Source organism: Lynx rufus, unplaced genomic scaffold, assembly GCF_022079265.1.
Source record: "Lynx rufus isolate CCGP_SWC_20201006 ecotype Redwood Valley unplaced genomic scaffold, mLynRuf1.p SCAF_7, whole genome shotgun sequence".
In the NCBI taxonomy this organism is placed as follows: domain Eukaryota; kingdom Metazoa; phylum Chordata; class Mammalia; order Carnivora; family Felidae; genus Lynx; species Lynx rufus.
Window position 1 is genome coordinate 120,248,747 of NW_025814889.1, and position 13,079 is coordinate 120,261,825.

Below are 13,079 nucleotides of genomic sequence, written 5' to 3' on the forward strand. Positions count from 1 at the left end.
AATTATTTTCAGAAAGGTGACAAGGCTATATTTCACAAAATATTTCACTCTACATTTTCCTGAAATATTTGGCCCCCTTTAGTGTATTTAAATACGATTTTATTTACATGTAGCCTCTGCAGGGACACATTTAATTTCACAAATGAGAAATGCTTATTATATCATGACCAAAAATAGTGCTTTGTCAGGAACCAAGTGCTCTAAGATTTAAGGCACATATGGGTATAACCATTAATTATACCACTAATTTTTTGTTATATGTATACCACATTACTTTGGGATTACCAAAGTTAATCATTGCAACCAAACTATGAGGGCTTTTTTTTCTCAATGCAAGAAATAAAATACAACTGAATATTCTTGGTGTATGAGCTAAGTAATAAAAAAAATCTAACAAACATAATATAAATGGAAATATATAAACTGTCATTTCTTTTCTTCAAAGTAGGTCTTGAATAGGGAAGGAGAATTACTATAATTAATTATAAACATTTAAGATTCTCAGTGGGCTAGGTAATAAATAATACAGTGGCTATATGAATGTGGCTGATTTAAAACCCATTACACCTAGCTTCTTTAGATTTCCAATAAATGAATAATACTATTTTATGATCAGTTCTAATTTTCTCCCTCACAAGAATTACTCCATTAATGAATGACTTTTTAGATTAAATAACTGTGAAGAAACTTATAAAACTATGTAAATCATAGATAAGCAACAGATAAATTCAGGGTTCTTTTTCTCCCCAATTAATGCCAAATTTTTTCTTGTGGAAATGCAGCATTTTCTAAAACTCCCTGACAAATTAGATCATGATTATAAATGATTATAAAACACCTATATTCAATAACACTATATTCCATGGGAGGATAGACAAAAATATTGTGGGATCCCAAGGACTTTAACTTTAGTTGAGGGAACAAAGCACAGACATAGAGTCAGGTATATCTTACTAACACCATTTTTGAGGACAACACTGGCACATAAATTAGCTCCCTTAAATCTACATGGCTGTTTAAAATTTACCTGTCAATGTTTGGATTGACGTCTTGAGACCCCCTTCTCTGAAAAAAAATAAAATAAAATGAAGTGTATCATTCTGCTCTTTAACAAATAAGGTAAAAGAGCAGACAGAGAAGGAAGGAAACAGAAAGAATAGAGGAGTGAATGAGGCATTTAACAATTTATCTTGAATAGAATACTACCACCTTAATTTTATGTCATAGGCATAATCATATGATATCTGGGTTAACAACACAAAGCCCTGAGAAATACAGTATTGCATTCCAAATTCAAACTCCTTTTATCTGAAATTCTAGTTATTAAAATTAAAACATACTACTATTTTTCTTTTTGCTAAAAATTATTTTAATTGCACTCTAAGCTGTTACTGTTAAGAATAATTAGAAAAAGTGAGAGCTAGAAACAGAAATACAAAAAGGGGGTAAAGAAAATGGCAGAGCAGGTAAAGAAGTTTTTGCATTGAATGTTACTACTTTTGTTTTATGAGAAGAGAGGTAGCTAACACATGAAGGATGCTTCCAATATATTTAAAGATCATCTTACAAGGGTCACAGTGACAGCAACGCGGTAGAAGAGTGGAAGTCAATAATCACTAGTCATAGCATCAGAATTTGACAAAGGGTCATATACAGAAAAAGACCTCTTAGCATAAATATTACCTATAAAAAAGTAAAATAAATGTACAGTCATGGCACTGAAACTGAGTGAAACAGAAAGGCGAGGAAGTTTCTAATTGATCAACTGATTACAAATGGAATGATTTTACCATGCTCCTTAATGATTATTAAAATGTACAATATGTCATCTCTAATCGTTTAGATAGTATTCAGTCGTTATTGTTATATTTTAGTAAATCAAACTTGTATATTAAATAAAGTCTCTTCTAAATTTATTTATGACCTCGGTAAAGATAAAATGGATCCTAAAATTAGGGCAGTAGCAATAGCAATGAAAATGGCAGATCACAGAAAATGCTGTGTGCTAGCTTCGTGATGGTGGATGATGAGCATTTAGGGCAATTTAGGGGGAAACAGAAGTTTCACATTTGGATATGTTGCAATATGAGGCACTTCTGGAGAATCCAGACCAAGATGCAGATAGCATAAGTAGTTTTAAATAGTATCTGTAGGGGCGCCTGGGTGGCGCAGTCGGTTAGGCGTCCGACTTCAGCCAGGTCACGATCTCACGGTCCTCAGCCAGGTCACGATCTCACGGTCCGTGAGTTCGAGCCCCGCGTCAGGCTCTGGGCTGATGGCTCAGAGCCTGTTTCCTGTTTCCGATTCTGTGTCTCCCTCTCTCTCTGCCCCTCCCCCGTTCATGCTGTGTCTCTCTCTGTCCCAAAAATAAATAAACGTTGAAAAAAAAATTTTTTTAAATAGTATCTGTAGCTCAGGAAAAAGATCTAGGTAGAAAACAGTTGAAAACACGGGATAGAATTGAAGTGAATTATTAACATTTAGGGACTAAAAGGATAAAGAGTGGGCATGCAGTCCAGGAGTTAAGTAAAAAACCAAAATAGATAAGTATTAAAGGAGCCAAAAGAGGAGAGAGAATGACTGGAATTAACTAAATCTTCAGCCTATGTGTCCAAGGTACACTGGGTCAGATACTATAGTGTGTTGCCTAGCCTATCTGTTGTGGAGAAAGTCTTGAAATATTAAAGGTAAATATAATGAAACAATCAAGGTTCATACAAAAGAATAACTATCTGAAGGTTTCAGCTCTGGAAATGGAAAAAGAACAGTAGAATGCTACCACTAAGTCTTCAAGATAAATTATAGTGCACATAAAAATGCTTTGAGCTAAACACACTTAGAATTAATTAAGTATCTAGTTATTCAATATAAGTTCACATAATTTATACCAAATATTCATCCATATTCTATAGAGGGAAGATAGCCATTTTTTTCTCTTCTTTCTAAAAGGGTTTTTGAACTCCAGAAGAAAGTTTATGATGATAATAGAGGGCTCTAGAAATTTGTGTTCAGAGAAAAAAATGTAATCTTTTATATATAAAGATGATATTTCAGGCCAACTATCAATAAAAAATATATTTTGAGTTGTTTTTTTGCCAGAGAAATTACAAGTTATATTGAATTTTTAAGAACCTTCCTACATGAAGCATTTTGTACTCTAATTAAATGTTTACCTGGAGGTAAGCACAGGTAACCTGCTTCCAGGCTTTTTACACTTTCTGCTCACCTTGAGTTTAGTGCCATGATAAACTTTTTCTTAAGTTTTTATTAATTTATTTTGAGAGAGAGAGAGCAAGAGTGAGCAGGGATGGGGCAGAGAGAGAGGGAAAACAAGAGAATGCTAAGCAGGCTCTGCACTGTCAGTGGGAAGCCCAACATGGGGCATGAATCCATGAACTGTAAGAAATGATAAACTTTTTAAATGCTGTATCTAATAATAATGTAACAGAGACAATATTTTGGAAATATTAAACCAATGTACATATGTTTCCATTTCTCCTGAATTATGATGCCTTGAATTTCCCTATTTTATCACATAGTCTATCAGATAAGACTAGACAAATCTCTGGACAGTGAAGCTGATTCCTCATTTTCCCTGGCACAAACTACAAACATTTCAAACTCTCCTCAACAAAATGCTAGATAAGGCATTCTTCACCAGATGGCTGCCAGAGGGGCCATAGCTGCTCTGGGAACTTGGCAGGCACAGATGAGGAACACCCACCAGTGAGCTTCATTGTTGACCTTCTGGGATCTCATTCTCATGAGATCAGAACCTCTACAAAAGAAGAAGGTAAATCCTAAAAAAGACTAAGCACCAAAAGGCCATCTGAATAAAAGGATCTGTAGGTCTTGGCTGGAAAAGGCTGGCTAAGAGCTAATTTCCACTGAAGATATTATTATCCCTGTAAGGTTCTTGGCTAAAGAGAGTATCTCCAGGTAGAGCTCCTTTTTGAGAAGGGCCAGAGGAGAACTCTGCTTCTGAAAAAGAAGTACTGGTACAAGCAGCAAGAGCACAAGATAGAGAAGGATGCTATCAGGTCCATGTTTGAGGCCTAGCAGGAAGCTTTGTAAGAGCTGTGACTCATGTCCTAGGATCTCCATGTGAAGGCCATCAAGCCAAATCTCATTCTGTTAACCCCAGTCTGTTCCCCCTTGAGAGGGAAGGGTCAGATTACATGCCACCAGTGTCCAACTACCAACCCCCTGAGTCAGATACTAGGTATAACCAGGTGAAGACACAAATGGAGTTTAAGAGACAGAACTTCAGGCAGTTGTCCTCAGAACACATTGCCCTTGAGAGCCAGAATGACCAGGGGTCAAGCTTGTTTTTCACAGAATCATGCATGCTGTTAATAAATATAAATTTAACCAAGAAAAGAAAAGAAAAGCTATATACAAAACAGTTCAGAGAGGGGTCTGAGTAAACATAGAATAGCCCCTCACAAATCTCCCACAGTTGTAGTGGGACAGCTTAAAGAACCAGAAAGGTATCCAGACTCCCAAAGCCCTTTGAAAGGTGAATGAAATACAGCTGAAATTTAAGAGTTAATGAATCAAGTCACCACGTTATTAATTTGACTTATGATATGTTTGACTCCAGAGAGTGTTTTATCCCACTCCTTTTCAAGATCCTACAGTAGCTCCAACTATCTGTTTTTAAAAGTTGAAAGTTTTCATTTAGTGTTCACCTGTCCCAAGATTTCCAACCCCATCCCTCTTGACTACACGACATAACACATGTGATTCTTCTCTCTTTTTTAATTGTCTACTTCTCACTACTGTGTCCTTGCTCCTGCCAGCCAGCATCCTTTTGATTAGGTCATATCCATTGCTAGTTTCAAAACCTAAGGAAATTATATAAATTGTCCCTCACCTTTCTGTAATACAACTTGACAATCCATACAAAAACCTTAAAAAAGATAATAACCTCTGTCCAGTGATTCAAATATGTCTGAGTAAATATAATTAAACATATAATGATTTAAAACAACAACAACAAAAAATATAATGATTTATGCATAAAGATTATCATCAGAACATAATCTGTAATAGTAAACTACTGGAAAAAATCTACATGTATGGTTCTGAGTCAGGAAAAGAGTGAAAATAAGAATCTCAATGGGGGGGGCTTAACTAATCATCCTGGTACATTCTTATAATGGAATATTATGTGACCATTAAAACATTTACTTACAAAGGAATATGTTCAAGATATGTTAAGTCAAAAATGTATAGTATGTATTTATAACAATATTTCAATTTTGACCAGATACGAAAAGTGTATGTTTATGTATGTGATTTATGAGAAAAATACACAAAAGTGTCAACTTATTCATTCATTGTTTCAGTAATCATTCATTTCAAACAAACACAGTGTGTTTAGTTAGTTTAGATAACTTCTTTAAAAAAACATAGTACTTATCCTATGGAGTTGATGGTCTAGTGAGAGAAGTACATTTACTAGTAATTGGAACAAAATGTCATATAGATTGATTTATTTGTTTATTTGTTTCTTGTCTGTCTCCATCATAATTGCCAACTCCATGGTAATAGACATTCTGTTTACCATGTTTATCACTGTATTCCCAGCATCTACCACAGAATCCAAGAGCATAAATATTTTATGAAGGTAGAGGAAGCCCAAAGACTAAATAAGATAACATTAGTAGGAGAACCTAAAATAATTTAGGAGGTTTGAAAACTTTTTTAAAGGCAAGTGCCATTTAGAATAAAGCCTAGGGACATCTGGGTGGCTTAGTCGGTTAAGCATTCGACTTAGACTAAGGTCATGATCTCAAGGTTTGTGGGCTGAACTCCACACTAAGTGTAAAGCCTGCTTGGTATTCTCTCTCTTTCCCCCCCCCTCTCTCTCTCTGCCCCTTTCCCACTCACACTTTCTCTCTCAAATAAATATAGAAATAAATAAACTATAAAGAAATACATATATACATACATACATACATACATACAGCCTAAAGCCTAAAGCCTAAAGGATGAGTAAGAATTAGTCATGTGAAGAGAGTTGGGAAACTTGTTCCAGGTAGAAAATGGCTACAGATAAAAGGAAAAGTGTTAGCTGAATTCATAGAGGCAAACTAGTTATTTTGGGTGAATGTTTATAGTCAACTTATTTTTCAAATTTTCTTCACTAAACATGTATTTTTGTGGTAATCAGAGAAACAATATTCTGAACAAAAGAGATTTAAAATCTCTGACTTCTTGGAAATCACCTTGACTCTACATATTTATTTTCTTACTTTCAATAGTCTCTGCACCTAACAGACAATACTGAACAAATTATTGCAAATTCAATGTTCTCTTCTAGGAGTATCTTATATTTCCTCCTAGAATCTACTCCTTTTAGGTGAATTATAATTTTTTTCTTTTCTTTTATATCTTCTGTAGCACTGGTACCATATTGTGTACCCAATATGTATTTAAAAGCTGGTTAAAAAACACATATATACAGATATAAACAGTAAGAGAACACACAAAACCCATAATTCTGATCTTATTATCTAATGACTAGTTAGTTACTTTTCCAATGACTTTGCAGAACTAGTCCCAGAGGAATCAAAGAGAACTATTAAATTTCCCTTTAGATATTTTTGTTGAGGAAATCTCATTTGATATCAATACTGTGAAAATAAATAAGGAAAACCTTATTTAAAATGGAGTCAGGAAGCCCTGAAGAGGCTCTCGTACACTATCACTCCTTGTAAAAAGCATATCTGACATTCCCCAACAGGAAGAAGCTTACTTTACCCCAATAAGAGAAAGAAAAAATTTCTCCTTGCTCAGGAGTAGCCCATCCAATGAGAAACCACTACACTCTTAAGCCAATGAGAAGCTATCACCACCCTGAACTCTTCTAAAGAGTCCCTCCCAACTTCCTCCTTTCCTCCAAAAAAGCAAGCCCCTCTCTGTTCTCTGAACTTGCCTATAGTTTGCCACAGTTTGCGTGCCCTGAATTATAATTCCTCTGCTTTCTTTAATAAACTCTTTTTGCTGCTAAAATAGCTGGATTTGGGTTTTTTTTTAATATCAACAATACTTTATTCTCGCATTGGAACAAAACTTAATGATATTTATTATCCTAAAATGTCAGAAATAGATGTTTTGATTTCTTTCCAGGATAAAGTGGAGGAAAAGAAAATACTCTGATGGAAAGTAACCATGACTACAGTTTTAAGACACATAACTGTTACTTTCATATACTTTATGTTGGTTAAAATAATAATCTATTCTTAGAAATAAAATATGTTTTGGTGAATCTTCCTTTTACACTGCAACAAAATGCTTAAAATTATTCGTCAATCCAACAACAAGTACCTTCTAGGAGTAATTATTTTTCCATAGTGTATAGAACTCTTAAGGGAGTAAAAGTATCCTGCCTCCAAAACATTTAGGATTGCTAAATATTTAAAGTCAATATTAAGTCATGTTAAAATCATAAATCCTTTTTAACCTTGTTCTTTCCACTCTCAAGGGTAAGTAATAATTTTCAGCGTTACCATTCCACACCCAGTTATGAAGGGAAGCACAAATTTAACAGGAATTATCAGGGAGGAGGCCTAGTTCAGTCTTAGTCAAAGCCAATGAGTCTTGCTCCTCCACACAAATGGAATACAGATCCTCATATTTAGGATGACCATTCATAAATAGAGCAAATTATGTGTATAGTTATTTAAACTAATACTCTAATAGATTGAAAATGGGTTCACATTTCCAAAAAAGCCCTCTGTGGGTAAGTAGAGCATGTTATTATACTTTAAGACTGCCTCTGTTCATACTAATATAATGGTGACTTTGTTACTACGAGCAAGACTTTTCCTACCTAGGAGATCTTAGCTCTGTTCATTTTAGTGAAACTATGATTAGAACTATCTTAGTAAATGATATAAAGCAAAGAAAATGTCCTTTACTATGACAACTAGAAACAGGTGAATATGATTTCTAAAAGCATTACAATTTGAAGTGAATGATCCTGTCATGACAAAGTGCCAAATGGAGGGAAATTATTAACTCACTACTAAGTGGTGAGGGAATTTCATTCTGCTGTCTCTCCCTCAAAGAGGGTACTTGATTTGTGTATGAACAGAGATCAGAAGTGAAAAAAAAGTGAAAAAAATATTTTTTTTATCCTTGGCCAAAAATTAGAAAAGAGCTTTTGTAATATAGGTTAACAAAAGTTTGAACCAAAGAAGAAAACATGGAAGGGGCTTGGAGGAAGAGAAGGGAAAAAAGAAGATACAGATGAAGATGATATTGTAAGAAGAAAAAGGACACTAGACTGTGAAAGTCCTCAGAAAGTAAAGTGGCATTATAATAGTCAATTAAAACATTAACTCAGAGACTGAATATAGATAACGGCAGTGAGAATTTTACAATTCAGAATTTTAGTGTCTTACTGAAAAATGTTTGAAATTCAGAAGTCCAATAAGATACTTTATGAAGAATACCCAAAATCATCTCATTAATTAAATATATCAAAAAGAAACAGATGTTCTCTGCAATAATTTACTCTTTTTTTTTCTTTTTTCAACTTTTTTTTTTTTTTTTTTTTTTTTTTGGGACAGAGAGAGACAGAGCATGAACGGGGGAGGGGCAGAGAGAGAGGGAGACACAGAATCGGAAACAGGCTCCAGGCTCTGAGCCATCAGCCCAGAGCCTGACGCGGGGCTCGAACTCCCAGACCGCGAGATCGTGACCTGGCTGAAGTCGGACGCTTAACCGACTGCGCCACCCAGGCGCCCCAATAATTTACTCTTAAAGTACTTAAGAATTCTTCTTATGCAAATACTAGTAGCATACTAATTAAAAAAAAAAAACCCTAATTGACTTCAGCAAATGATCCTTAGTTAAAGCAAGTAGAATAATCAAGAATTATAAAACATGAATTGCTAACCTAGTAGCAGACAACTTTTACATTTACTTTTATTTGTTAAATGAAGCAAAATTCATAACTTGCTTCAAAGAATATTTCAAGAAATATATCACTAGAATTAGGATGTGATGATAGCATTTAAATTCCATAAAACTTATTATGAGGAAACTGTCTACCCTGACATTTCCCCAGTTAAAAAAAATAAAAAGCATTCTTATACATAATATCTAATATTTTTTTTACTCCTTTCCCATTTACAAAATGCCTACATACATATCATTTATGCTAACCACCGGCTGCATGATGGGTATTATTTACCTCTATCTTCACAGGGAGGCAGCACAGAACACAGGCTTTGATGCTCTGTCACTGAGAGGTTTGTGACTGAGCAAGTTATTTAAACTCTCTTAATCTCATTTTCCTCATGTGTAAAATGGGGTTTTATCTGCTTGATAGGGTTGTTATAAAGATTAAATGAGTCTGTTGGCCATCTGGATGTCTTCTTTAGAGAAGTGTCTATTCATGGGAGGGAGGGGCGGGTGGGTGATGGGTATTGAGGAGGGCACCTTTTGGGATGAGCACTGGGTGTTGTATGGAAACCAATTTGTCAATAAACTTCATATAAAAAAAAAAGATTAAATGAGTCAATAACTGTGAAATTCTTAGAACAATAAGTGGTAAGTAATGAAGTTACTATGATTACTACAGATAAAATTGAGGTTAAGAGATCTGGCCTAATCCTACCCAGTAAATGAACAGAAGAGTCAGGATTCAAATTGTAATCTTTCACATAAAGTCCTGATTTTAAGCAAGCTTTAACCCAATCCAAATGAGGTTATGTTATTCTTGAAAGAGCATAGATTTTGGTGCAAATGTGGGCTCAAATAATATCTCCAACTACTTGGGCAAGTCACATAACAATTAGCCTTGGTTTTACCTATCTGTGAAATAGAGACATTAATACCTAATTCATATAGTCATATGAGGATTAAATGAGACAACTTCCTAAAATCAAAATGGAAGGACATTATAAACTGAAAATTGATTCTTTGAAATATTTGGCTTTGTTGTAAATATTTTAAATTAAGAGTTCCCAAAACCTATGATGTTACAGTTGCCAGCACAACATAGGACATATAATTAGAAGGATTTTAACAGATTTGTTACCTATTGCAATAGATAAAACTGTTTTTGAGAAACTCTACTGAGTGGACTCTAATGAGTATCTACTCTGGTTTTATTAGAAAATTGTGTGAGAGGGGCACCTGGGTGGATCAGTTGGTTAAGCATCTGACTTTGACTCAGGTCATGATCTCATGGTTTGTGAGTTCAAGCTCCACATCGGGCTCCACACTGACAGCAGAGTCTACTTCCAATCCTCAGTCCCCTTCTCTCTCTGGCCCTCCCTGGCTTGTGCTTTCTCTCAAAAATAAATAAACATTAAAAAAATAAAATTGTGTGATAAAAAGTATCATTGCTTGTGTATTTTAAAAATTATTTTCCTAGAAAAAAAATAATGAGATAAATAGCTCATTTTAAATGTTGAAATATGCAATATGTATTTTTCAGAAAATGAGAAAGCCTATCAATATTATTATATATCAAGTCATTTTAGAAAATACAAATCTAATTATGTTCAATTTAACAAATTAGCACTGCCATAGTCTAGCTAAGCATTCCAAGACTGTTCCTTTAATTACTGATGGGGTTCAAAGTAAGTCTCCCCAAAATGTACAACTTTGGCAGGGGGATTATTTTGACCTAAAGGCATTTGAGACCCTGCAGACTCAAGAGAAATTTTTGCCTCTCCCTTAACTCCTTAGAAGGATCCAAATTGGGGGTCTTTCCCAGAATTAGAGTTACTATCAGAGATAATTTATCTGAATGACACATCTGTATGGCAGGCCAAACATCTAATTACCAGAAACGTCTGCTCTTCTTAGTGTACTCTGAATTGTCATCCTCCCCTTTGAAGCCCCAAGCTCCTATCTCATTCCTTAGCTCAGGATGGTATACATACCACATTTTACCTTTCTGTTTGTGAAACCTTCATGTATATGGGGTTCTCATGCATATTAAATTAAATTTCATTTTCTCTTGTTAATCTGTGTCATGTCAATTTAATTCTTACACTAGCTAGAAGAAACTTTAAAAAGGTAAAATAAAAGATTTTCTTCCCTACAACATATGATCCCATATATTAACTCATATTAAAGGAATGTTTTAAATAAATCTACTGGGATAGGCAAGTATCCCTATATGACATCTTTTAATACTTTTAAGATAAACTACATATGCTTTGTGCATAGTACATGGCATACATATTCTACTGTGTTGAAAGTCATAAACATGTAATCCTTCAATTCTACCACTAAATTAATCTTAGAAAACTTTCTCTTCAATTTCTAAATTACAGCATAAATTTTTGTAAGTGTCAATGATCAACCCAGCTTCATTCATTGGTAAATGTTTATGACATAAATTTAAATAGATGTACAGCATCTCTGTAATATGAGTTGCTAGGCTCCAAAGCTAGCTATGAAATAATTTCAAAGCCAGAAACTTGATTGCTAAAGCAAGTCATTTAATAGATTCTTTGATATAAATACACATGTATATTGTTATTTTCAATAAATGTATATTTGCTTCTTAGCAATGCCATAACGAAATACCACAAATTGGGTTGCTTGACACAATAGAAATTTATCCTCTCACAGATCTGAAGTCAAGATGTCAGCAGAACCATGCTTCTTCTAGATGCTTTACAGAAAGGTTCTTCCTTGCTCCTTCCTAACTTCTCATGATACCAGCAATCCTTGGTGCTCCTTGGCTTATACCTGCATTACCCCAATCTCTGCCTCTATAATCACATGGACCTCTTTCCTGTATGTGTGTCTCTATGTCCTCTCCTCTGGTTACAAAAACACAAGTCATATTGACTTTAGAGTCCATCCTACTCCACTATGATTTCACATCCACGAATTACATCTACAAAGACCCTATTTCCAAATAAAGTCACATTTTGGAGATTACAGCAGACACAAACTTGGGGGGAATGCTATTCAACCCAGTATAGTAGCTTTACATTTATTTCATGTAATTTTAGTCTTTAAAGTATGATTCAGCTGTGAGATTGTGAGACCAAACAAACTAAACTATGTCTAGCACAAAAATGTACATTGGATATTTTCTCAAATTTTTTTCATAAAATGTGTATTAGCAAATAAATTGTTTTTATATATAAAAATGTCACTACCTGCTCATGCTTTTAGACTTTACTCATGTACATCTTTTAGCTAGATTACTTTGACCTCAGGACAGTACAAAAAGTAGAAGTAAGAAAGTGCCTATATTGTTGAGATTAAAGTGGAGGACAAAGGACAAACCAAGAGAAGATACTGTACAGCAAAGAATGGGATCATTCCTCTTGGGCAGATTCCCAGGAATAGAGTTTCTGGGTCATATGGTAAATTTATGTTTAACTTTTTAAGAAACCACCAAACTATTTTAGAGAACTCTCTATACAATTTTATATTCCTACCAACAATGCATGAGTGTTCCAATTTCTCCACAATATTGCTAACACATAGTGTTGCCTTTTTTATTGCATCCCCCAGTGAATAATGATGTGCCAGATAGTCTGCTAGGTAGTAGGTATAAAAAAGTAAGTAACACATAATCCCTGACCTTAAAGCATTATTTAATGTCAGAGAGAAAAACAGAGAGAAGTGAAGAGATAATAAAATAGCACATTAAATGAACACATGCCATTACATCATATTTTTTACTAAATAGTTTTAGGAAACTTGAACATACTCCCTTAAAAACAAAGAATATTCTGGAGACTCAACTAAACAAAGCCTAAGATTATATTAAAGTCATCAGCCTGTCAAGTATTTTTTCTATATACTTCTGATCTTTAAAGCAATCATGTAAGACATTCTATCAACTACTTCATTTTCTTTGAAAGGCATATGCAATAGTATAGAGTACAAAGTAATACCGCATTTAAGTTTCCTTAGGGGAAATGACCATTATTATTTTAAGAGAATTTCCAGAAAGATGATCTCTACAATAGTAGGTTTCTCTAGTGAATGGTATTAATCATTTTGGCTAGACCTTTAAAAAAGTCAGATGGGTCCTATAAAATGGAGATTGAGGCAGATGATAGAACACTTCTGTTAAATAA

At 34.3% G+C, this 13,079-nt stretch overlaps 1 protein-coding gene and 1 pseudogene across 5 annotated transcripts in view; one reads left to right on the plus strand and one right to left on the minus strand.

Annotated features, from left to right (window-relative positions):
* The window catches only part of ANKS1B (ankyrin repeat and sterile alpha motif domain containing 1B), a 1,075,523-nt gene that overhangs the window by 726,469 nt on the left and 335,975 nt on the right, over positions 1 to 13,079 (minus strand). The window lies entirely within an intron of this gene.
* Positions 3,695 to 4,427, plus strand: LOC124501201 (39S ribosomal protein L40, mitochondrial-like; annotated as a pseudogene).